Consider the following 23,343-nt stretch of genomic DNA (forward strand, 5'->3'; position numbering starts at 1 on the left):
CCATAACGTCTTGGTAACATTTAAAAAATATTTCCTACAAACATATAAGGATAACAATAACTTTGTAACTCTGTGCTTTAAGAAGCTGATTAAAATTCTAGAAAACAAAAATAAAACAGATGAGAGAGGGAATTCTGAGGGAAACTAATGTGCTCAGTGTTCTTTAGGAATAATACTGGATAACTGTAGACTTGGTAGCAAAGCATTTAATGTAAAAATAAATAAATAAAGATATGCTAATAAAAAGTAAAACTTCCAAAGTGGTAGAGACCTGAAAGGGTGGATCTGACATTTGGGAACGACCCGCTATAAACTATTCCATGAGTAGAAGGGAAATTGGGAAAACATAATTCTTATAATTAGGGTCAAACTAACCAATATGCCTGCAGTATAAAACATTTTATCAAAATACAATTTCAGAATGAGAAAGGAATATCACTGAACCAACAGTTCACTTATGTTTAATATTTATTGAACACCTGCTCTACGACAAGTATTGTGCTAGATGACGGGGTTTACAAACACAGAAATATATACCTATGCTCTTGGGTCTATTGTGGAATGCAGGCAGGTAAACAGATCATTTCAATATAATGAAGTATGTGCAGAGAAGGAAGTAATCACAGATGGTAAAGAGGGGTCATTGTGCTCAGTGTGAGGCAATTAGGACAAGCCTCCTACAAGAGTTGGCATCCGAGCTGTCATGAAGGATAAGTAGAACATTTCCAGGTTGCAAAAGGAAAAGGCACATCACTAGGAAAAGAGAACAGCATGATAGACAGTGCAGAAGCAAGAAACAGCAAAGTGGGTACAGAGAACTGTGAGCTCTTCAGTACCACATAAGTATACAGTATAAGGCAGGGAGAAGGAAATGAGGCTGGAGAGAAACGTAAGGTAGGCAGGTGGCTACCCACTGAGGGCCTTGCTGAGGAGCTGGAAGCTTATTTTCTAGTCAGTGTGGACATTGCCCTTATACACAGACAAGCATTTTATTCTTAACCCATTCCTGTTGAGTCAATTCTGACTCACAGCGACCCTATAGGACAGACAGGAACTGTCCCATAGGGTTTCCAAGGCTGTAATCTTTATGGTAGCAGACTGTTACATCTTTCTCCCATGGAGCAGTTGATGGATTTGAACCACTGACCTTTCAGTCAGCAAAAGCACTTAACCACTGTGCTCCCAGGGCTTCTATTTTGTTCTTAGTTATATATTAACATTTACCCATAAGGGACCACTGGTTAAAACGGGAAGACTGAAGCACACTGAAGTTGAAATATAACTTAAAAATAAGCACAATGATAATTATTCTGAAAATTAGGTTTAAGATAATTTTTATCAGATCTATGGTCCCTGGGTGGTGCAAATGGTTTGCTCTTAGATACTAACCAAAAGGTTGGCAGTTCAAACCCACGCAGCAGCACCACAGAAGAAAAGCCTGGCAATTTACTCCAGTAAAGATTACAGCCAAGAAAACCCTATGGAGCTCAGTTTTTCTCTATAACACAGGAGTCACCATGAGTTGGAATCAACTCCATGGCAATGGATTTGGGTTTTTTTGGCTTTATCAGATCTAGAAATTACACTCTTCAAATCAAAATTTTTGTATCAAGATGTCTCTACTATACCAAAAACCACTTTTTTAAAATATATATTGGCAACTATATCCAATATGGCTTTTCATTTTTAAGGAAAGAATGCTACTCATACCTGCAGTATATTATCTGTGGATAAGTGTTTTTAAATACTGCTTTAGAACTTCTCATCTTAATATTTAGAAACAATATGTACAATTTAAATAAGCCTGAGGGACATACCTTCCGTTTCAGTTGAAGTAACATTAACTGGATTAGACCTATCACCTGAAACAATGAAAAACCTGGATAAAATACACGAAACTGGTTTTCTAGATACTGGACGTCAGGTGATAAAGGAGAGTGATCCCTGAGAGATCGGAAACCAATTGAGCTGTATAACTGCTTCAGCTTACGGTGTTGAGAAAGTTTTCAGGCCACGGTGCAGGAAGAGGGAACCCAGGTAGAATCCACCAGACTCCCTGAGTAGAGGAGAAGAAGATGAGAGTCTGGAGGGAGACCAAGGCAGCTAGAAATTTCAGGACAGAGTATTGAAGAGGAGAGGACTGCACAGAGAGAGAACTCTGTAGATCTTTAGACGGTCACCCATGAATAATTAGCAGAGAACTTATTAGCTGATGTGCATAAGGAAACTAGCGAAGGTCAGAGACAAAGGGTCCCAAAAGGGGTAGTGGACTCATAGAAGGCCAAGATTCCCACTAGTCACACAGGAAACTGGAAAAAGTACTCAGAAGGATTTTGCTTCAGTGCGTGTGTGGAGGGTGTCATGGATCCCCCCAAAATACCTGTCAACTTGGCTGGGTCATGATTCCCAGTATTGTATGATTGTGTATCGTTTTGTAATGTGATGTGATTTCCTCATGTGTTGTAAATTCAATCACTATGATCTAATAAGATGGATTAGCGGCAGTTATACTGATAAGGTATACAAGATTAGATAATGTCTTAAGCCTATCTCTTTTGAGATATAAAAGAGAGAAGCAAGCAGAGACACATGAGAACCTCATACCACCAAGAAAGCAGTGCCAGGAGCAGAGCGCGTCCTTTGGACCTGAGGTTCCTGCACTGAGATGCTCCCAGACCAAGGGAAGACTGAACCATCACAAGGACATTCCTCCAGAGCCGACAGAGAGAGAAAGCCTTCTCCTGGAGCTGATGCCCTGAATTTGGACTTGTAGCCTACTGGACTGTGACAGAATAAATTTCTCTTTGTTACAGCCATCCACTTGTGGTATTTCTGTTAGAGCAGCACTAGATGACTAAGACAGAGGGGTAACTGGTCCTAAGTTAGACATGGTTTTGGTCCCACTTAACAAATCTTAAAAACAAGATCTGAAAGTTTCACACTGTTTTCAAGGGACTAAACTACATCCTAAAACAAAGTTTAAGAATATTTACAGGAATACAAAAATATGCAACACACAACAAGCTGAAATTCACCATGTTGGACATATAGTAAAAAATTCTTAGACATGCAAAGAAACAAGAAAATATGGTTCATGAGAAGAAAAAACAATGATCGAATCAAATCCAGAGCTGACACAGATGTCAGAATTAGCTAACGCATTCATTATAGCTGTATTCCATATGTTCATAATGTTAAGTGGAGACAAGGAACACTTAAAAATATATACGAATTAAACTACTAGAAATGAAAACTAAAATGTATGATGACAAAAATACTCGAGAAGGGTATTAATGGCAGAATAGACATTAAAAGAGATTAATGAACTAGAAGAGATAACAATAAAAATGATCCAACATGGAACACAGAGAAAAAAGAATTAAAAATTAACAGATCATCAGTGAACTCCGGGAAAACTTCAAGCAGCCTAATATATGTGTTATTGGTGCTACTAAAGAAGGGGTGGGAGACAGACAAAAATCTTTGAACAATAAACGATCAAAAATTTTTTAAATTTTGGTTAAAACTACAAACTCACAGATTCAAGAAGTTCAATGATTCCAAAGCACAATAAATATGAAGAAAACCATACAAAGACACAACATAAGCAGATAAATTAAAACAAGTGATAAACAGAAAATCCTGGGTAGCCAGGAAAAAAAAAGACACATAAAGTATAGTACAGAAAAACAAAAAGAAAAATAGCAGATTTCTCATTAAAAACAACATAAGTGAAAAGACAATGGGGTAATATCTTTAGACTCCTAAAAGTAAAAATCTGGCAAGCTAAAATTCTGGAACCAGTAAAAAATGTTTTAAAAACAAAAGGGATATGCCACTTTTTTTTTTGCTGAAAGCATTTATCAGCAAAAAATCTGCATCAAAATAAAAAATAAAGGAAGTTCTTTAGGCAAAAGAAAAATGACACCAAATGGAAATATGATCTACACAAAGAAATAAAGAAAAGTTAGAAATAGTAACAACATAGCTCAATATACAAATTATTTTATTATTTAAATCTCTTTGAAATATAATTATTGCCTAAACAAATAAGCAAAAAATGTACTTTGAGGTTTATAATGTACATAAATTTCAAGTGTATGACAATAAGAGCACGAAGCTTGAGAGTGGATAGAAGTATACTACTGTAATTTTTTCATATTATATGTGAAGTGCTAAAATAATCACAATACAGTGTGATAAATTAAAGGACAATAAACCCTAAAGCAACCATAAAAATAACAAAACAAAGATATATATCTAATAAGCCAACAAAAGGGATAAATATAAAATTTTTTTAAATATTTAATTTATCCAAAAGATGGCAGAAAAACTAAAAAAGCAGCAGCAGCAGCAGCAAAGACAAGACAGGACAAAAAGAAAATGAATAGCAATATGACAGATTTAAACCTGGTAAGATTAATCATCACATTAAATATAAATGGTCTAAGCATGCCAATTAAAAGAGTCAAATTTTCAGATTAAATTAAAAAAAAAATCAAAGCATATGCTGCCTAAAAGAAGTCCACTTTAAACATAGAGGAACAATAAAAGGATGGAAAAATACATACCCTGCTAACACTAATGAAGACAAATACCATAAGAAGTAGATTTCAGAATAAGGACTATTACTAGATATAAAAAAGATAATTTCAAAATAATAAAAGGAAAATTCATTAGGAAAATATGACCGCCCTAAACTTTTATCAACCTAAAAAAAAAGATCTTCATAACACATAGCAAAAACAGATAGAACTACAAGAATCAGTAGACAAATTCATAAAAATATAACAATACTATTCTCTCAATAATTGATTTAACAAGCCAACAAAAAGTCAGTAAGTCTATAAAAGTCTATAGAACACTATCCATCAAACTGATCTGACATTTATAGAACAGTCCATTATCACAATACAATATGCATTTTTAACGTGTACACAGTACATTTATCAAGATAGACCATGACTTGAGTCATAAAATAATTCTAAATAAATTTAAAATAATTCAAGTCATACAAAGTATCGTGAATTGAATTGTGCCCCCCAAAAATACGTGTCAACTTGGTTAGGCCATGATTCCCAGTATTGTGTGATTGTCCACCATTTTATCATCTGATGTGACTTTCCTGTGTGTTATATAAATCCTACCTCTATGATGTTAATGAGGCAGGACCCAATCTACAAGACTAGGCTGTGTTTTAAGCTAATCTCTTTTGAGATATAAAAGAGAGAAGCAAGCAGAGAGACATGGGGGACCTCATACCATCAAGAAAGATGCACCGGGAGCATAGCGCATCCTTTGGCCCCGGGGTCCCGGCACTGAGAAGCTCCTCAACCAGGGGAAGATCAATGACAAGGCCCTTCCTCCAGAGCCCACAGAGAAAGAAAGGCTTCCCCTGGAGCTGGCATCCTGAATTTGGACTTGTAGCCTCCTAGACTGTGAGAGAATAAATTTCTCTTTCTCAAAGCCATCCACTTGGGGTACTTTTGTTATAGTAGCACTAGATAACTAAGACACTAAGTGTGTTCTCTAACCAACAAAATTAAATTAGAAATCACTAACAAAAAAAATCTGAAAAATGTCAAGATATTTGGAATCTAAAGCACTCATCTGGTCTGAATGAGCTTCAAGATAAGATCCCAGCCAGTTGACAACTTGACTTTAGCTTTCTGAGACATGGAGCAGAGAACCTAGCCAAGCCCACCATGACTACAGAACTGTGGAATAATAAATGTTGTTTTAAGCTGCTACATTTCTGGTAATTTGTTTTGTAGCAATAGAAAAATAATACAAATGGCAAATAAACAAACACATGAAAACATGCTCAACATCATTAGTCATTAGCAAAATGCAAAATAAAATAAAAATGTGTTGGTAAGGATGCAGAACAACGAACTGATGCACTGCTAATGGGAATGTAAAGGATTACATTTTGGAAGATGACTCAGCAGTTTCTTAAAAAGTTAAGCCTACACCTACAATATGATTCAGTCATTCCACTCCTAGATATTTTACCCAAGAGAAAGGAAAGCACGTGTTCATATAAAAACTTGTTCACAAATGTGCATAACAGCTTTGTTTGTAGAAACCAAAAACTGGAAATGACCCAAATGCCCATCAACAGGTGAATGGATAAACATATTGTGGCATATCCATACTATGGACTACAACTCAGTAATAAAGAATGAACTATTGATACTGGTAATAACATGTATATTAAAATAATTATGATAAGTGAAAGAATTATACATACTGTATGATTCCATTTATACAAAACTCTAGAAAATGCAAACTAATCTTTAAAAAAAAAAAGAACCCCATTGCTGTCGAGTTGATTCCAACTCATAGCAACCCTACAAGACAGAGGAGAACGGCCCCCATAGCGTTTCCAAGGAGCAACTGGTGGATTTGAACTGTCGACCTTTTGGTTTTCGGTTACAGCCGAGCTCTTAACCACTGCACCACCAGGGAGCCTACTAATCTATAGTGACAGAACTAATCTGTAGTGACAGAAAATAGAACAGGCTGCCTGGGGACTGGATTACAAGACAGTAGGAGAGAGGAATGACTAAGGGAACAGGGACATTTTTTGGAAGGTTGAATCTATTCATTATTTTAATTGCGGGTGATGGTTTCATATGTGTAGATGTATATGAAAACTAAACAAAATGCACCCTTTACATATGTGCAATTTACCATATGTTGACTTTACAACATTTTAAAACTGTTAAAAAATAAAAAGTAATGGAAAACCTGCCTGGTGATTTTAAAAGGCAAATTAAGGAAATTCCAAACATCATTTCATGATAGTAGTATTATCTGTTCCTAGAGTGATAAAGCATAGTTAAATTTAATTCTACATTCCATTATATATTTGATTAGCAAATCCTATATAACAAAACATATTTTGTCTATACATTCCGTCTTTCATATATGCCTATTTTCAATAAATTAAATAGCCTGTATAATTTGGAATTGAGAAAAAGTCAAAATTTTTTTATGTGTAATGACAATAGTCCACAATTGTATTAAAATACATTTTATAATCCAATTATCAATAAAACACTAATAAAATAACTTTTTAAACTTAAAAACACTTACTAATCAGATATTTACAGATGACAAAATGATTTTTTTAAAAATCCTTATCAATTAACAAGATTATATAATACAATAAAAATGTACAAGAGTTGAAAATGCTCAAAGAACACCTACAAAACCATTACAGACTTTTAAGCAAAAAAAAACAAAAGAGCAGAATTTGACTTACACACACACACACACACACACACACACACACACACTTTAATTAGATTATTTTATGGAAGTATGTTCACTGTAGGGCTGTTAAAATTTCAGTAAAACAATGGTCTGGGATTTTGCCATTGTTTTCTTCATGCATGCTGTTCAGTGTAAGGACATGATTTCATTCATAGCGGGAGGCAGTTTATTTAAGCAACGTGCAATCAGCTGCCTTCTTCAGTAGTGTCAGTTAATACCCTGAAGGGATCAGGATATGAATAGACTTACACAACTGACTTTATTTGGGTGAGGGGTATTCGGAGTCACCCTCTTCAGAAATAACAAATATGTAAGGAAACAAAATTACAGATCTTTAAAAACAAAGTAAAAAGTTCGAGCCAGGTTGTCATGTTTAACTTTTTATTCACTTGGTTTCATTAAGATTATTTAAATAGGCATTTAGTTTTAAAAGTTCCACATTTATATATTATTCGCAATACACTATGTTTGGGTGAACAAGAGCTCAGATAACTTATAATAATGAGAATAAATACAACTAAAATGCAAAGGCAAAAGTGAAAACAGTTATAGAAAAGCTAAAATCAAAGTGCTTTATGAGCACAGAGGAGGTGGAAAAATTATTTGCAACTTGGAAAGTCGGTGAGGGCTTCTGGAAAGGAAGGCCTTTAGATATGGAAGGAAGGAATGAGAAGTGCAAAAGCCAGTAGAGAGCAGAGAGAAGAGGATGGGAAAAGGTACACAGGTAGAAAGTAGAAGGGAAACGATTGTCAGGATGGAGGAGGTCTGGGCAGTGTTTCGTTCTGTTGTGCACAGGGTGGCTACAAGCTGGAACTGACTCATGGGCACCTAACAACAACAACATGTTATGATTTGGCTGATGCAGAGAGCTGGAGAGACAGTAAGCTATAGCTGGCTGTGGCGCTGAAAACTAGCCAGCTCTCTCTTTCTTTCCTTCTTTTTCTCTTTACTTTTCCTCCTTTATTTTTTTAAAGTAGAAACATCTTACCAGTGAAATGATATGTTAGGAAAATTATTAACAGTATTGTTGTTGTTGGATGTCGTTGAGTCAATTACGACTCAGTGAGCCCATGTGAGAGTAGAACTGCCCCACAGGGTTTTCTTGGCTGTAATCTTTACAGAAGACTGCCACGTCTTTCTCCCTCAGAGTAGCTGGTGGGTTTGAACCACTGACATTTAGATTAGCAGCCAAGTACTTAACCACTGCTCCACCAGGGCTCTTTACAAATGCTAATAGGCAGTCTTCAATCAGGGATGATTGTTTTAGTTGATCAAAAGAGAGAATCTAGAAAGAAAGGAGGCAAAGTAAGAACACTGGAGAATGCCTTAATTTTGGAGATAGAAGGAAGAAAACAAGGCAAGTGGCGTTAAGCAGAGAGATAGGAGAACAACAAGAAAGAACATCATGCGAGTCAAGAAAGGCGAGATTAAGCTGGCATGCCATGTGCTCCTCTGTAGGCAGCTCAACTCTCTCGAGAGACAGGAAGGGACCTCAGGATTGTTTAGGAGGCAGGCTGCTTCTGCCGCTCCGATTCCTAGTCAGTGCCACAGGTCACTGGGATTTTAAGCTTCTGTCATTTTCCAAGAGATGATATATTCTGTTAGCAAAACTGATATTTATAAAGAGCAAGCACAAAGCATGGTATGCAATTACATGAGATCATATCCACAAAGACTTAAACCAAAGCCCATGAAAGAAATAATAGGTCTCCAGGACCCAAAGGCTAGAGAAATCACAGGTTCAAACTGATCCTTTTATTTACACAACTCAAATGATTTTCCTCATAACCTCATTCTTTGTCTATGGTACAAAACCAAAAAAAAGAAACAAACCAAACTCATTGCCACTGAGTCCATTCTGACTCATAGCGACCCTATAGGACACAGCAGAACTGCCCTATAGGGTTTCCAAGGAGCAGCTGGTGGATTCATACTGCCAACCTTTTGGTTAGCAGCTGTAGCTCTAAACCACTGCGCCACCAGGGCTCCCTATGGTACAAACCCATCCCAAATTCCTCCCAGACTTTGAGCCAGCACAGAGCAAACATGTGGCTCTGTCCCTAATTTCTAACTAATTCACCTGCATTTTTCATTATAATAGTATCGTGGACAGGGCTCCATTGCCAGTTTGTGTAATACAATCTTAACCCTTTGACCTTAACCTTACCTAGTTAAACTCTCACTGTGTTCCTGGCTCACCTGGAGGCCAAAGCAAGCAAAACAGTTCATAGTTCTTCCTGCTTTCTCTCCTTTTGCCTGTATATGCACAAGGTTTCAATGACCTGCAGGCTTTTCCATTAGTTTAATAACTAATCTAGATACCCCTCCCCTTGGATTCAATAGATTTCTCCTCTGAATACTCTCCTAAGCAGCACCACACCACAACAGATGCTGCATAAAGATGAACAGGACTGAGAATCTTTGGTTCTACTCCGGTCTCAGTAGAGGAGGTAGATGAAACCCAGGTACACATGACTAAAGATGAGAGGTGAGAAAACAGGGGCAAAAAGGGCATACTGATCTTTTGAGAATTTTAACTGAAGCAATATAGGTAATTCTGATATTCATCAGGTCAGAAGGATAGAATAAAAATCATTACAAAGTATTTGCACTATGCCATTTATTTCGACATCAGCAAAAAACAAAAACAAATGCACAAAAAGTAAGTATTTGTTTACTTAAAAAAATGTACCATATGTTATTTCAGCCATACAGATTGGCACAGCTATAGCCCCAGAACCTGAAATTAATCAGCTTGGACCTACTCTGAGATGAAAGTTTAATAATAAAATTTCAAAGCACATAGTGGGGTGTTTCTTTATAATATTGTAACAACATATGCATATCTTCTTTATCAAGGGGGAGAGTGAGAAAGATTAGTGATATTTGTATCTAATATTCTATATTGTACATATTTATCAAAAGTATATTTTTAATCCGTCTTGGGTGCATTTTTTAGTCATTTTATCTCACATTAAATGGCATAACCAGTTTACAGATTATTTAAATTAATCCCTTGATTTAAATAATCTGTGACCTGGAAATGTCAAAGTAATATTAAAGTCAATGAAAATTTTTTTAAGTAATCATTTTTTATTGAGCTGACCTCAGTTTTCTAATCTTGAAGCATTTGCAACCATGTTATTAGTTTAAAAGCATGAATTTAATTATGTTTTTAGCTAACAGTGAAGTACTAATTCCATGAGTTTACAAATATAAATCTTTTGGATCTAATATCATCTACCCCTCTTAATAATTTTAGCCAGTAAACTTAAAAGGAACCATTTCTCCCCAAAAAAAATAACAAATTAGAATTGGGTGAATTTAAAATAATAAAAGATTGTACTGCCAGAGGTGATTCTTACACTACGCCACATTTTAATGAGTTATTAAACAAAACCTTAGATTAAAATTATTTCAAAAGGGGAATTCATGGCAGACTCTACTAAAGTTAAAGGGACACTCCTATCCTCATTAAGCAGGACCTTTTGGCTGAGATTTGTATATTCAAAAACACGCAACAGACATTCATATACTGGTCTAATCTGTGCCGAGAACTGCCCGGGTCCTTTGACGACCACGAGAGGGTCTCTGCCCTGAGGGCTCTCTCAGTCTCTCTGCGACATCCTCCATGATTCTGAGTCAGAGAACTTTATGGCTACTAGACCAGAGAAAGATTAATGACAAGGACCTTCCCCCAGAGCCAAAAGAGAGAGAAAGCCTTCTCCTGGAGCTGGCGCCCTGAATTTGGTCTTCTAGTCTCCTAAACTGTGAGAGAATAAACTTCTGTTTGTTAAAGCCATCTACTTGTGGTATTTCTGTTATAGCAGCACCAGATAACTAAGACAAACTTCTTAGCCAATCACTGTCATTCATTCATTCAATAATTATTTTTTGAATGTTTACTATGAGCTAGGAACCACTATAGGTGCTAAGAATACAACAATGCATAAAATAGAAAAAAAAAAAAAAACCCTGCCTCTGCCTTCATAAAACTTATATTCTATTGAAGAGAACAGATGAGTAAACATGATTTTCCAAAAAAGTATGATATAAAGTACATTCTTGTTATTAGGTGCCGTCGAGTCTGTCTGCTCCGACTCTTAGTGACTCTGGCTGAGTAGAACTGACCCATAGGGTTTCCAAAGAGAAGGTGGTAGATTTGAACTGCCGACCTTTTGGTTAGCAGCTGAGCTCTTAATCACTATGCCACCCGGGCTCCATAAAGTATGTTAGGTGAGCAAAATTCAATGAAGAAAAGTCAAACAGTGATGGAAGATGGAGATTTTTTTGTTTGTGATTTTGTTTTTATTCAGGGGGGTGGGGGGGGAGTGTTGCAATTTTAAAGGTGACCAAAGAAGCTGACACAAGGAAATGACATTTAAGTAAACACCTGAAGGAAGTAGGGGGCAAACCATATGGCTATCTGGGGGAAGAACTTTCCAGCAGAGGAAACAGCAAGTGTGAAGGCCCGGAGGAGGGAAAAAGCCTGGGGTGTTTCACAGAATGGAGAGGAGGCTAGAGTGTCTGGAGCAAAGTGAACAAGGAGGCATAAGGTAAGAGAAGTAACAAGGACTTGATCACAGTAGGGTCTTGTAGGATTTAGGCCCCCCAAGAATGGAAGCCATTAGACAATGTTGAAATCACCTGACTTGCACTGGTACACACAGTAGAGTTGTCATGTTAAAATCACTTACGTATGTAATATAATTTCTGAAATTTAAGCTAATTAAAGTAAAATGAATGAATTATATACTAGGTAGCTGAAAACCTGTGTTTGAGACAGGACAGAACTAGGAAACCAGACAATCATAAGCTTGGGAATAAGTGGAAGAGCAGAGTTCACAGAGGGAAAGAGTTTTGTTTTTGATTTTGTTTTTGTTGCTGATTTGCGATTTAGGAGACCCCATATGTTACCCAGCAGAACTGCTTTATAGGGTTTTCTTGTCTGGAACCTTTATGGAAATGGATTGCCAGGCTTTTCGTCTGCAGCACAGCTGGCGGGTTCAAACAGCCAACCTTTTGGTTACCAGCCAAGCTCAAACCATTTGTGTCACCCTGGGACCCTGAGGAAAGGTGAATGCTAGGGATCAATGAATAGAAGTCCAATGCTGGAGAAGAGGCAGGGGAGGAGATAGAGAGGCAGGCCTCAAACATATAAAAGTCCAATGAAAAAGAATTATTGCTCACACCCCCGCCCCCTTCCCCTAAGGCACAGAAGAACACTAAAGGTCCCACTGAAGTAGGACTTGGCAGCCCTCTCACAGCTGCAATAAATTTTAGAAATATAAACTCCAACAATAGCCCAAATCCTGTGCTATGTTCAGCTGCTAACCAAAAGGTGGGCAGTTCAAATCCACCAGTAGCTCCTTGGAGACCCTATAGGGCTGTTCTACTCTGTCCTACAGGGTCGCTGTGAGTTGGAATCGACCAGACGGCAACGGGTTTGTTTCTAGTTTTAGAAGTCCTTTCAGACACTCTCTTTAGCGCGGACACTGCCTCGTGGGTCGGGAAGGGGTGGAGCGGTGGGAAGCTCACGGATGGGAGCCCGGGGAAGTGCAGCCACACAACCGAGGCAGGGAAACCAGGGGCTCTTGGGGGATGGGTCTAGGTTTGAACGGAAGAGGGATGGGGGCAAGAATCTCAGGGGTCAGGGCTCCGGAGGGAAATAAAGAGGCTGAGCAGGGTCAGCTATAGAGAAGCCGCCCCGGGATGAGTGGCAAAAAAGAGCGAGCCAAGACCCAGGGGCTCGGTCAGGAGGGGTGAGGGGGGTCAGAAGTGGGAAGGACAGGTAGAGGCCCCTTACTCTTTAGATTTGTCCGATCCGTGCGCTGAGTTGATACGATGCACTTCTTTCTTTTTGGTTTGTTTGGAGGTCATGGTAGAGGCCGATCCGACAGGGCTGAACTCGGAGCTTGCCCGGCGACCCCAGGCTCCGCGTCCTCGGTTGCCAGGAGACAGCGGCCAGCGTTCCTCCGCAAGGGGCGCCGGGAAGGCTACAGGGGAGTTTCCTCGCCCGGGCGGGCGGGTGGCTTCTCCAAAGGCGAGCGGCTCCCGGGGGCCAGCGGCTCCGGGTCAAAGGGACCAATTGGGAGACGGGTTTCTCGGGGGGCGGGCGCTGAGGTCGCGGGTGCGAGGGGGCGGGAGCGCGCAGAGCACTGGTCTCTGCAACCGGGGGAAACCGAGGTGGGAGGTCCCGCCGCCCTCGTTCTTTGGAGTTCTCCTGTGTGCCGACTCTGCCTGGCCTCGCCCTTCGGAACTGTAGACATGTATTGATTGATTGGTTGGGGTTGTCAGCTATTTGAAGACGCATTTTATGCGAGTCTCACCCCAGGTCTTCCTTGGGCTGAACAAGTTAAGTTCCTTCCGTAATTACTAATGAGACAATATGGACACACTGAGTTTGCCAGTGCCTTGAAAACTGGGTCAAGAAACGAATAGTGGATGTAGAGGGATCCCTGCAGGAAATATTATGGCACCCTTTAGTCACTAAAGTTAGACTATAATGACGTCTGGGATGAAACAAGCTGGGTGTCTTGTTTGTCCATGTGAAAGAATCATTCCAAACATGGAACCCAGCGGTCCTTGAGACACTCTGTAGATAAGGCACTGGAGCCAGATGACAGGGTTATCTACTAAAATGAAGACCTATTAAAGCTCTTCCCTTTAAGCCTCAGTTTACTTATGTATAAATAGGGAATGCTAATACCTAACTACAGTTTTGTTTTAAGGACAAATAAGTATGTAAAATGTTTAGCACAGGATGAAAGCACAACAAATGATGGCCACTATTGCAGAGATGGAGCTCTGGTGGCGAAGTGCTGCTAACCAAAGAGCTTGTGGCTGCTAACCAAAAGGTCGGCAGTTCGAATCCACCAGCTGCTCCTTGGAAAGCTTATAGGGCAGCTCTACTCTGTCCTATAGGGTCGCTATGAGTCGGAATCTGTGGCAATGGGTTTGGTTTGGTTTGGTTTGGTTTGGTTTGGTTTGGTTTGGTTTGGTTTGGTTTGGTATTGCAGAGATAGCAGCTCAAGTGCATTCAAAGAAGAGGCAGATAATAGGAATGATTGAAGCAGACAGCTAGATGCAAAGTAGTGGATCCTATGGGGAGCTAAGAAATGCTTGGATCAGAAACAAACAAAAAAACCAGTTGCTGACAAGTCTTTCCCACTCATGGCGACCCCATGTATGTCAGAGTAGAGCTGTGCTCCATAAAGTCTTCAATTGCTGTGATATTTCAGAAACAGATCACTAGGCTTTTTGATTTGAACCACAAACCCTCCAGTTAGTAGCAAGTGCTTAAGTGTTTGCACCAGCCAAGGACCAGACAAGGTTTTAAATTAATTAAAACAAAAGAAAATATTGTGCTGGTCCAATCAAACTTCACTTCAAAGAGATTTGACACACAGGTCTGAAGCTTAAGACCCCCATTACTAGTTAGCCTCTCAGATGAGTCTAGAAATAACCATATTTAAATAAAGAATTCCCTTCTGCTCTGGGCACATGCTCAGAGTCCTACCTGCACAGATGAGAAGAAGCTTCCTACAAAGCAATTCTTTCCATTGCTCTGACAAATGAATGCCCAGCCCTCCCCATTCAGACTATGCTTTGTCAGACTATCCCAAACTTACTATTACTGGGGTTACATAGCAGTCAGTCAGGCAGCAATTTTGTTGTATTTCTATATGTTAAATGAATAACTTCAAAGTTAGCACTGTTAGCTCTGCAAACGTCTCCATGTATATGCAGATAATGAAGACATCTTGAGAGCTCTGCCTGGTTTATCCCAGAAATGAAATTTCCAGAGAGCACAGATGCTCTTCGGAATGAAAGAAGAGTACTAAGTTGTGAGAAAATATTTAACCTCCAAATGTTTTCAGAGTAATTAAATGCACAGCCATAAGCATATGCAAAATTATTTGGTGAAGAAAGCCCAACTTTAAGTAGCCAACTGTGCACAGATGAGCTTTATCTTGAGCAAGTGCCTTTGCTGAAGCATTATTAATGGCAGCAAGATGCCAAGCCCACCTATATTTTATAGACGAGAAACCCAGAGCTAAGAGAAGTGAAGTGTCTTGCTAAAGGTTGCATGGCAACTTGGTGGTAGAGTTTGGACTAGAAGTATTTAAAGAGCACCAGTTTAAGTCAAGCATATCATACTCCATTCAGAACCTGTTTTCGATCAAATTAAGGTAAAAAAAAGGGGATTGTCAATAGAATGGAATGAGGTAATCATAAATAAAAGTGTAAAGGGCTATGACTTCCTAGTCTAGTCCTAGTCCCATCGAATTAACATGCAGTATGCATGATGAAGATCAAAGACTACAGCCTTCAATATGGACATAAAGAAAACAAAAATCCTCACAGCTGGACCAATAAACAACATCATGATAATGGAGAAAAGATTGAAGTTGTCAAGGATTTCATTTTACTTGGATCCACAATCAACACCCATGCAAGCATCAGTCAAGAAATCAAATGACGCATTGCATTGGGAAAATCTACTTCAAAAGACCTCTTTAAAGTGATACAAAAGAAAGATGTCACTGTGAGGACTAAGGTGCACCTGATCCAAGCCATGGTGTTTTCAGTTGCCTCATATGCATGTGAAAGCTAGACAGTGACTAAGGAAGACCAGAGGAGAATTGGTGCCTTTGAATTATGGTGTTGACAAAGAATATTGCATATACCCTGGACTGCTGGAGAATGAACAAATCTCTCTTGGAAGAAGTACAGCCAGAATGCTCCTTAGAAGAGAGAATACCGAGACTTCATCTCATGTACTTTGAACATGTTATCAGGAGGGACCAGTCCCTGGAGAAGGATATCATGCTTGGTAAAGTAGAGGGTCAACGAAAGATAGGAAGACCCTCAATGAAATAGATTAACACAGTGGCTGCAACAATGGCTCAAGCATGACAGCGATTGTGAGGATGGCACAGGATGGGCAATGTTTCATTCTGTTGTGCATAGGGTTGCTATGAGTCGGACCCAACTAGGTGGCACCTAAAAACAACATGAATGGATGGAATTTATCTTCTTTCTGGAGCTAAAGCTGTAATCAGGCCATGATTATAAGAGACAAATATATTCCTCTATAAAATAGTTCAAGACCCTGGGTGGCACAAATGGTTTGCACTTAACCATTAACCAAAAGTTGGTGGTTCAAGCCCACCATTGGTGCTGTGGAAGAAAGGCCTGATGATCTGCTTCCATAAAGATTACAGCCAAGAAAACCCTATGGAGACGTTCTACTCTGTAACACATGGGGTCAACATGAGACAGAATAGACTTGAAGGCAACAGGTTTTTTTGTTTGTTTGTTTAAGTGAAAGTTTACATTTCAAGTTAGAGTCTTATACAAAAATTTATACATACCTTGTTGCGTGACCCTAATTGCTCTCCCTGTACTGTGACAGCACACTCCTCCTTTCCACCCCTGATTTGCCATGTCCATTCAACCATCTCCTAACCCTTTCTGCCTTCTCATCTCACCCCCAGACAGAAGCTGCCCATGTAGTCTCATGTATCTACTTGAGCTAAGAAGTACACTCCTCATGAGCATCATGTCCCACAGTCCAGTACAATCTTTGTCCGAAGAGTTGACCTCAGAAATTGTTTTAGTTCTGGGCTGATAGAGAATCTGAGGGACATGCCTTCCAGGGTTCCTCCAGTCTCAGTCAGACCATTAAGTCTGGTCTTTTTACTAGAATTAGAGTTCTGCACCCCACCTTTCTCCTGCTCCATCAGGGACTCTCTGTTGCGTTCCCTGTCAGGGTGGTCATTGGTGGTAGCCAGGCACCATCTAGTTCTTCCGGTCTCAGGCTGATGAAGTCTCTGGTTTATGTGGCGCTTTCTGTCTCTTGGGCTACTGCTTTCCTTGTGTCTTTGGTATTCTTCATTTTCCTTTACTCCAGATGGTTGGGACCAATTGATGCATCTCACATGGCTGCTTGCAAGCTTTTAAGACCCCAGACGCCACTCACCAAAGTAGGATGCAGAACATTTTCTTAATAAACTTTGTTATGCCAATTGACCCAGATGTCCCCTGAAACCATGGTCCCCAGACCCCCACCCCTGCTACTCTGTCCCCCAAAGTGTTTGATTGTATTCAGGAAACTTCTTAGCTTTGGGTTAGTTCCATTGTGCTGACTTCCCCTGTAGTGAGTGCTGTCCTTCCCTTCACCTAATTCTTATCTACTATCTAGTTAGTGAATAACCCTCCCCCTCCCTCCCCACCCTCATAACCATCAAAGAATGTTTTCTTCTGTGTTTAAACCTTTTCTTGATTCTTATAGTAGTGGTCTTATACAGTAGTTGTCCTTCTGTGAATGACTAAATTCACTCAGCATAATGCCCTCCAGCTTCCTCCATGTTATGTTTCATGGCTTCATCGTTGTTCTTTATCGTTGCATAGTATTCCACGGTGTGGATATATCACAATTTGTTTAACCGTTCGTCCATTGATGGGCACCTAGATTGTTTCCATCTTTTTGCTATTATGAACGGTGCTGCAATGAACATGGGTGTGCATATATGTATTTGTGTGATGGCTCTTTTTTCTCTAGGATATATTCCAAGGAGCAGGATTGCTGGATCGTATGGTACTTCTATTTCTAGCTTTTTAATGAAGCGCCAGATCGATTTCCAAAGTGGTTGTGCCATTTAACATTCCCACCAACAGTGTATAAGTGTCCCAGTCTCTCCACAACCTCTCCAACATTTATTATTTTGTGTTTTTTGGATTGATGCTAGCCTTGTTGGGGTGAGATGATATTGTAGTTTTGATTTGCATTTCTCTAATGGTTAATGATTGTGAGCATTTCTTCATGTGCCTGTTAGCCACCTGAATATCTTCTTTGGTGAAGTGCCTATTTATATATATCCTTTGCCCATTTTTTTAATTGGGTTATTTGTCATTTTGTCATTGAGGTTTTGCGGTATCTTGTAGATTTTAGAGATTAGACGCCGATCAGATTTATCATAGCCAAAATTTTTTTCCCAGTCTGTAGGTTGCCTTTTCACTCTTTTGGTGAAGTCTTTTGATGAGCATAAGTGTTTGATTTTTAGGAGCTCCCAGTTATCTAGTCTCTCTTCTGGTGCTTGTGCATTTTTACTTATGGTTCGTATTCTGTTTATGCCGTGTATTAGGGCTCCTAGTGTTGTCCTTATTTTTCTTCCATGATCTTTATCATTTTCTATTTTATATTTAGGTCTCTGATCCATTTTGAGTTAGTTTTTGTGCATGGTATGAGGTATGGGTCTTGTTTCAGTTTTTTGCAGATGAATATCCAGTTATGCCAGCACCATTTGTTGAAGAGACTGTCTTTTCCCCATTTAACAGACTTTGGGCCTTTGTCAAATATCAGCTGCTCATAGGTGGATGAATTTATGTCTGGATTCTCAATTCTGTCCCATTGGTCTACGTATCTGTTTTTGTACCAGTACCAGGCTGTTTTGACTACAGTGGCAGTATAATAGGTCCTAAAATCAGGTAGTGTGAGGCCTCCCATTTTGTTCTTCTTCCTGAGTAATGCTTTACTTATCCAGGGCCTCTTCCCTTTCCATATGAAGTTGGTGATTTGTTTCTCCACCTCATTAAAAAATGCTGGTGGAATTTGGATCGGTATTGCACTATGTCTGTAGATCGCTTTGGGTAGAACTGACATTTTCACAATGTTGAGTCTTCCTGTCCATGAGCAAGGTATGTTTTTCCACTTGTGCAGGTCTCTTTTGGTTTCTTGCAGTAGTGTCTTGTTGATTTCATTGTATAGGTCTTTTACGCTTCTGGTTAGATTTAATCCTAAGTATTTTATCTTCTTAGGTGCTATTGTAAATGGTATTGATTTGGTGATTTCCTCTTTGAAGTTCTCTTTGTTGGTGTCAAGGAATCCAACTGATTTTTGTATGTTTATCTTGTATCCTGATTCTTTGCTGAAATCTTCTATTAGTTCCAGTAGTTTTCTTGTGGATTCTTTGGGGTTCTCTGTGTATAAGATCATATCATATGCAAACAGAGATACTTTGACTTCTTCTTTACCAATTTGGATGCCCTTTATTTCTTTTTCTAGCCTAGTTGCTCTGGCTAGGACCTCCAGCACAATGTTGAATAAAAGTGCTGATAAAGGGCATCCTTGTCTGGTTCTCGTTCTCAAGGGGAATGCTTTCAAAGTCTCTCCATTTAGGATGATGTTGGCTGTTGGCTTTGTATAAATGTCCTTAATTATATTGAGGAATTTCCCTTCTATTCCTGTTTTGTTGAGAGTTTTCATCAAGAATGGGTGTTGGACTTTGTCAAATGCCTTTCTGATCGATTGATAAGGTCATGTGGTTCTTGTCTTTTGCTTTATTTATGTGATGGATTACATTGATTGTTTTTTTAATGTTGAACCATCCCTGCGTACCTGGTATAAATCCCACTTGATCATGGTGAATTTTTTTTTTGATAAGTTGCTGAATTCTATTGGCTAGAATTTTGTTAAGGATTTTTGCATCAATGTTCATGAGGGATCTTGGTCTGTAATTTTCTTTTTTTGTGATGTCTTTACCTGGTTTTGGTATCAGGGTTATGCTGGCTTCATAGAATGAGTTTGGGAGTATTCCATCCTTTTCTATGCTCTGAAATACCTTTAGTAGTAGTGATGTTAACTCTTCTCCGAAAGTTTGGTAGAATTCTCCAGTGAAGCTGTCAGGGCCAGGACATTTTTTTGTTGGGAGTTTTTTAATTACTTTTTCAATTTCTTCTTTTGTTATGGGTTTATTTAGTTGTTCTACCTCTGTTTGTGTTAGTTTAGGTAGGTAGTGAGTTTCTAGAAATTTATCCATTTCCTCTAGGTTGTGAAATTTGTTAGAGTACAATTTTTCATAGTATTCTGTTATGATTCTTTTAATATCAGTTGGGTCTGTTGTGATATTACCTGTCTCATTTCTTATATGGGTTATTGGCTTCCTCTCCTGTTTTTCTTTTGTCAGTTCAGCCAGTGGTTTATCAATTTTGTTTATCTTTTCGAAGAACCAGCTTTTGGTCTTGTTAGCTCTTTCAATTGTTTTTCTATTCTCTATTTCATTTAATTCTGCTCTAATTCTTCTTATTTCCTTTCTTCTTGCACCCGACGGCTTCTTTTGCTGCTCTATTTCTACTTTTCCCAGTTGTAGGGTTAATGTTTTGATTATGGCCCTTTCTTCTTTTTGGATGTGTGCATTTATTGCTATCAACTGACCTCTGAGCACTGCTTTTGCTGTGTCCCAAAGGTTCAGGTAGGATGTGTTTTCATTCTTGTTTGATTCTATTAATTTCTTTATTCCATCCTTAATTTCTTCTATAAGCCAGTAGTTTTTGAGCAAGGTGTTGTTCAGTTTCCATGTGTTTGATTTTTTTTCTTTGCTTTTTTTTTTACTTTGATTTCTATTTTTGTGGCTTTACGGTCAGAAAAGAAGCTTTGTAATATTTCGATGCTTTGGATTTAGTTAAGGCTTACTTTATGGCCTAATATGTGGTCTATTCTGGAGAATGTTCCATGTGCATTGGAAAAGAAAGTATACTTGGCTGCTGTTGGGTGCAGTGTTCAGTATGTGTCTGTGAGATCAAGTTGGTTAATTGTAGCATTTAGATCGTCCGTGTCTTTGTTGAGCTTCTTTCTGGATGTTCTGTGCTTCACTGAAAATGGTGTATTGTAGTCTCCTACTACTATTGTGGAGCTGCCTATCTCTCTTTTCAATACCGTTAGAGTTTGTTTTATGTATTTTGGAGCCCCGTCGTTGGGTGCATAAATATTTATTATAGTTATGTCATCTCTTTAATCATTATATAGTGTCCTTCCGTATCCTTTGTGGTGGATTTTACTTTAAAGACTATTTTGTCAGAGATTAATATTGCCACTCCTGCTCTTTTTTGAGTGTTGTTTGCTTGATATATATTTTTTTTAATCCTTTGAGTTTTAGTTTGTTTGTGTCTTTAAGTCTAAAGTGTGTCTCTTGTAGGCAGCATATAGACAGATTGTGTTTTTTTATCCAGTCTGCCACTTTCTGTCTCTTTATTGGTGCATTTAGTCCATTTGCATTCAGCGTAATTATTGATAGGTATAGTTTAGTGCTGTCATTTTGTTGTCTTTTTTTTTGTGTGTGTTGTTGACAGTTTCTTTGTTCCACTTAATTTTCTGTGCTGAGTCATTTTTCTTCACATATTTTCTTTTCATCTTTTTCATTGTTGTTGATTTCATATTTGCTGAGTCTTTATATTTTTCTAGTTTTTTATTTTGACATGTAGAATTGTTAGTTTCCTTTGTGGTTACCTTAATATTTACCCCTATTTTTCTAGGTTTATACCAATCTTTTATTGCTTTATATTGCCTTGACTTCTTTTCCATTTGAAAAATCTATGCCTACATTTTTTAAGTCCCTCTTTTTCGGCAACAGGTTTTTTATAAAGTAGTTCTTTCTAGCTATCAAAGTTAAGATGATATTTATATGTGCCGGTGCAAAAAGGACAATTGGTCTTACATCTGTCTTTAAAAAAAAAAAAAAAAACTATATTCTTGTATGTCATTTTGAAATAATAACAATAGCGGTGATTTATTAAGTGCCTACTACATGGCAGGCTTAGGGAATGGTGCTAGCTCCCTAGAGCATATGATTTAGAGGCAGACCTGAAATTAAATCCTTATTCTCATTTGTTGGGTAATCTTGGGTAAATGTACTTAAACTCTTTGGATTGCAGTTTATTTGTGAAAAGAGAAGAATAAACTTACTTGAAATGTTGTGCTTGGCACATCATAAGCACTCAGAGTGATAGTCAACATTATCATTATTTTACAAATAATGAAACAGAGATGCAGACAGGTATAGCACCTTGCTTAACAGGGAGCAGGTGGTGGATAACAGAGCTGGGAATCTGACCAAGATTGGCCTGACTCCACAGCCTTTGGTCTCTCTAATACCCCAGGTTAACTGTCCATGACTTGATTTGTCAGAATCACTCCCAAGCACAGCAGATCCAGATAATGATCCTGGGACTCAGTTTAGAGATTTTTAAGCTTTCTTGATGTTCAGCAACTTTCAAAGGCTGAGAAACAAAGGTCTACATTTTATTAGAGCCATCCAGAGTGAGAACTCTCTTATATCTACAAGTACTTTTTGGGGAAGAGATACTTGGCTTCAGGCAGCAGCAGTAGCCTCTGCTCCATCGGGAAAACCAAAACTGAAACCCATTGCCGTGAATTGATTCTGACTCATAGTGATCCTATAGGACATAGTAGAACTGCCCATAGAGTTTCCAAGGCTGTAATCTTCACAGAAGCAGACTGCCACATCTTTCTCCCTTGGAGCAACTGGTGGGTTCAAACTGCCAACCTTTCTTTTAGCAGCCAAGCGTTTCAACCACTGCACCACTAGGGTGCCTCTCCATAGGGAAGTGGTTAGAAATACTTCCCTGTGTCAGCAGAAACAGAACAAGCAGTGTCTCTCTCTTTGAGCTACCTGGGGATTTGCTGAAATGGGGTATTGAGCTTCTGTAACCACTTTGCCTCCCACTATTGAGAGGCCCAAATGACTGGAACTGGGAGGCAGGGACAGCATTTCTGTTTCTTAAAGCCATGACCCAAGCAGCTTCAGACAGGGTCCCCCTGCCATAGGAAATTTTATGGATGGTGCTGCTCAGCCACCTCTTGGGAATTAGGTCAGTTATAGAAGTGCCTGCAACTTAACCAACCAAATGAGAAAGCCTAAATTCTATATGTTCTGTTTAAGGTTCAGGCTGACCTTTCAAATTGTCATTGAATTGTTACTTTCATTTGAAATTAATATCCTTCTCCTTTATTTTCCACAAAGCTTTATTTGTTCCTCTTTTTAAGTTCCTATAATAGTCTGCCATATTTTATTATTTATGCTCCAGTCCTTTTCCTTTACTAGACTGTAAGATTCCTCATAGCAGGAACTGTTCTAGTCTTCTTTCACCAAGTTCAATTCAAGCTTTTGAATCTCCAGAACACATAATAATGAGAGCTCATATTTATTGAGCACTCACTTGTTATATACTAAAGGTCCCTGGGTGATGCAAACTGTTTCC

This window comes from Trichechus manatus, unplaced genomic scaffold (assembly GCF_000243295.1).
Source record: "Trichechus manatus latirostris isolate Lorelei unplaced genomic scaffold, TriManLat1.0 scaffold00002, whole genome shotgun sequence".
Lineage (NCBI taxonomy): Eukaryota > Metazoa > Chordata > Mammalia > Sirenia > Trichechidae > Trichechus > Trichechus manatus.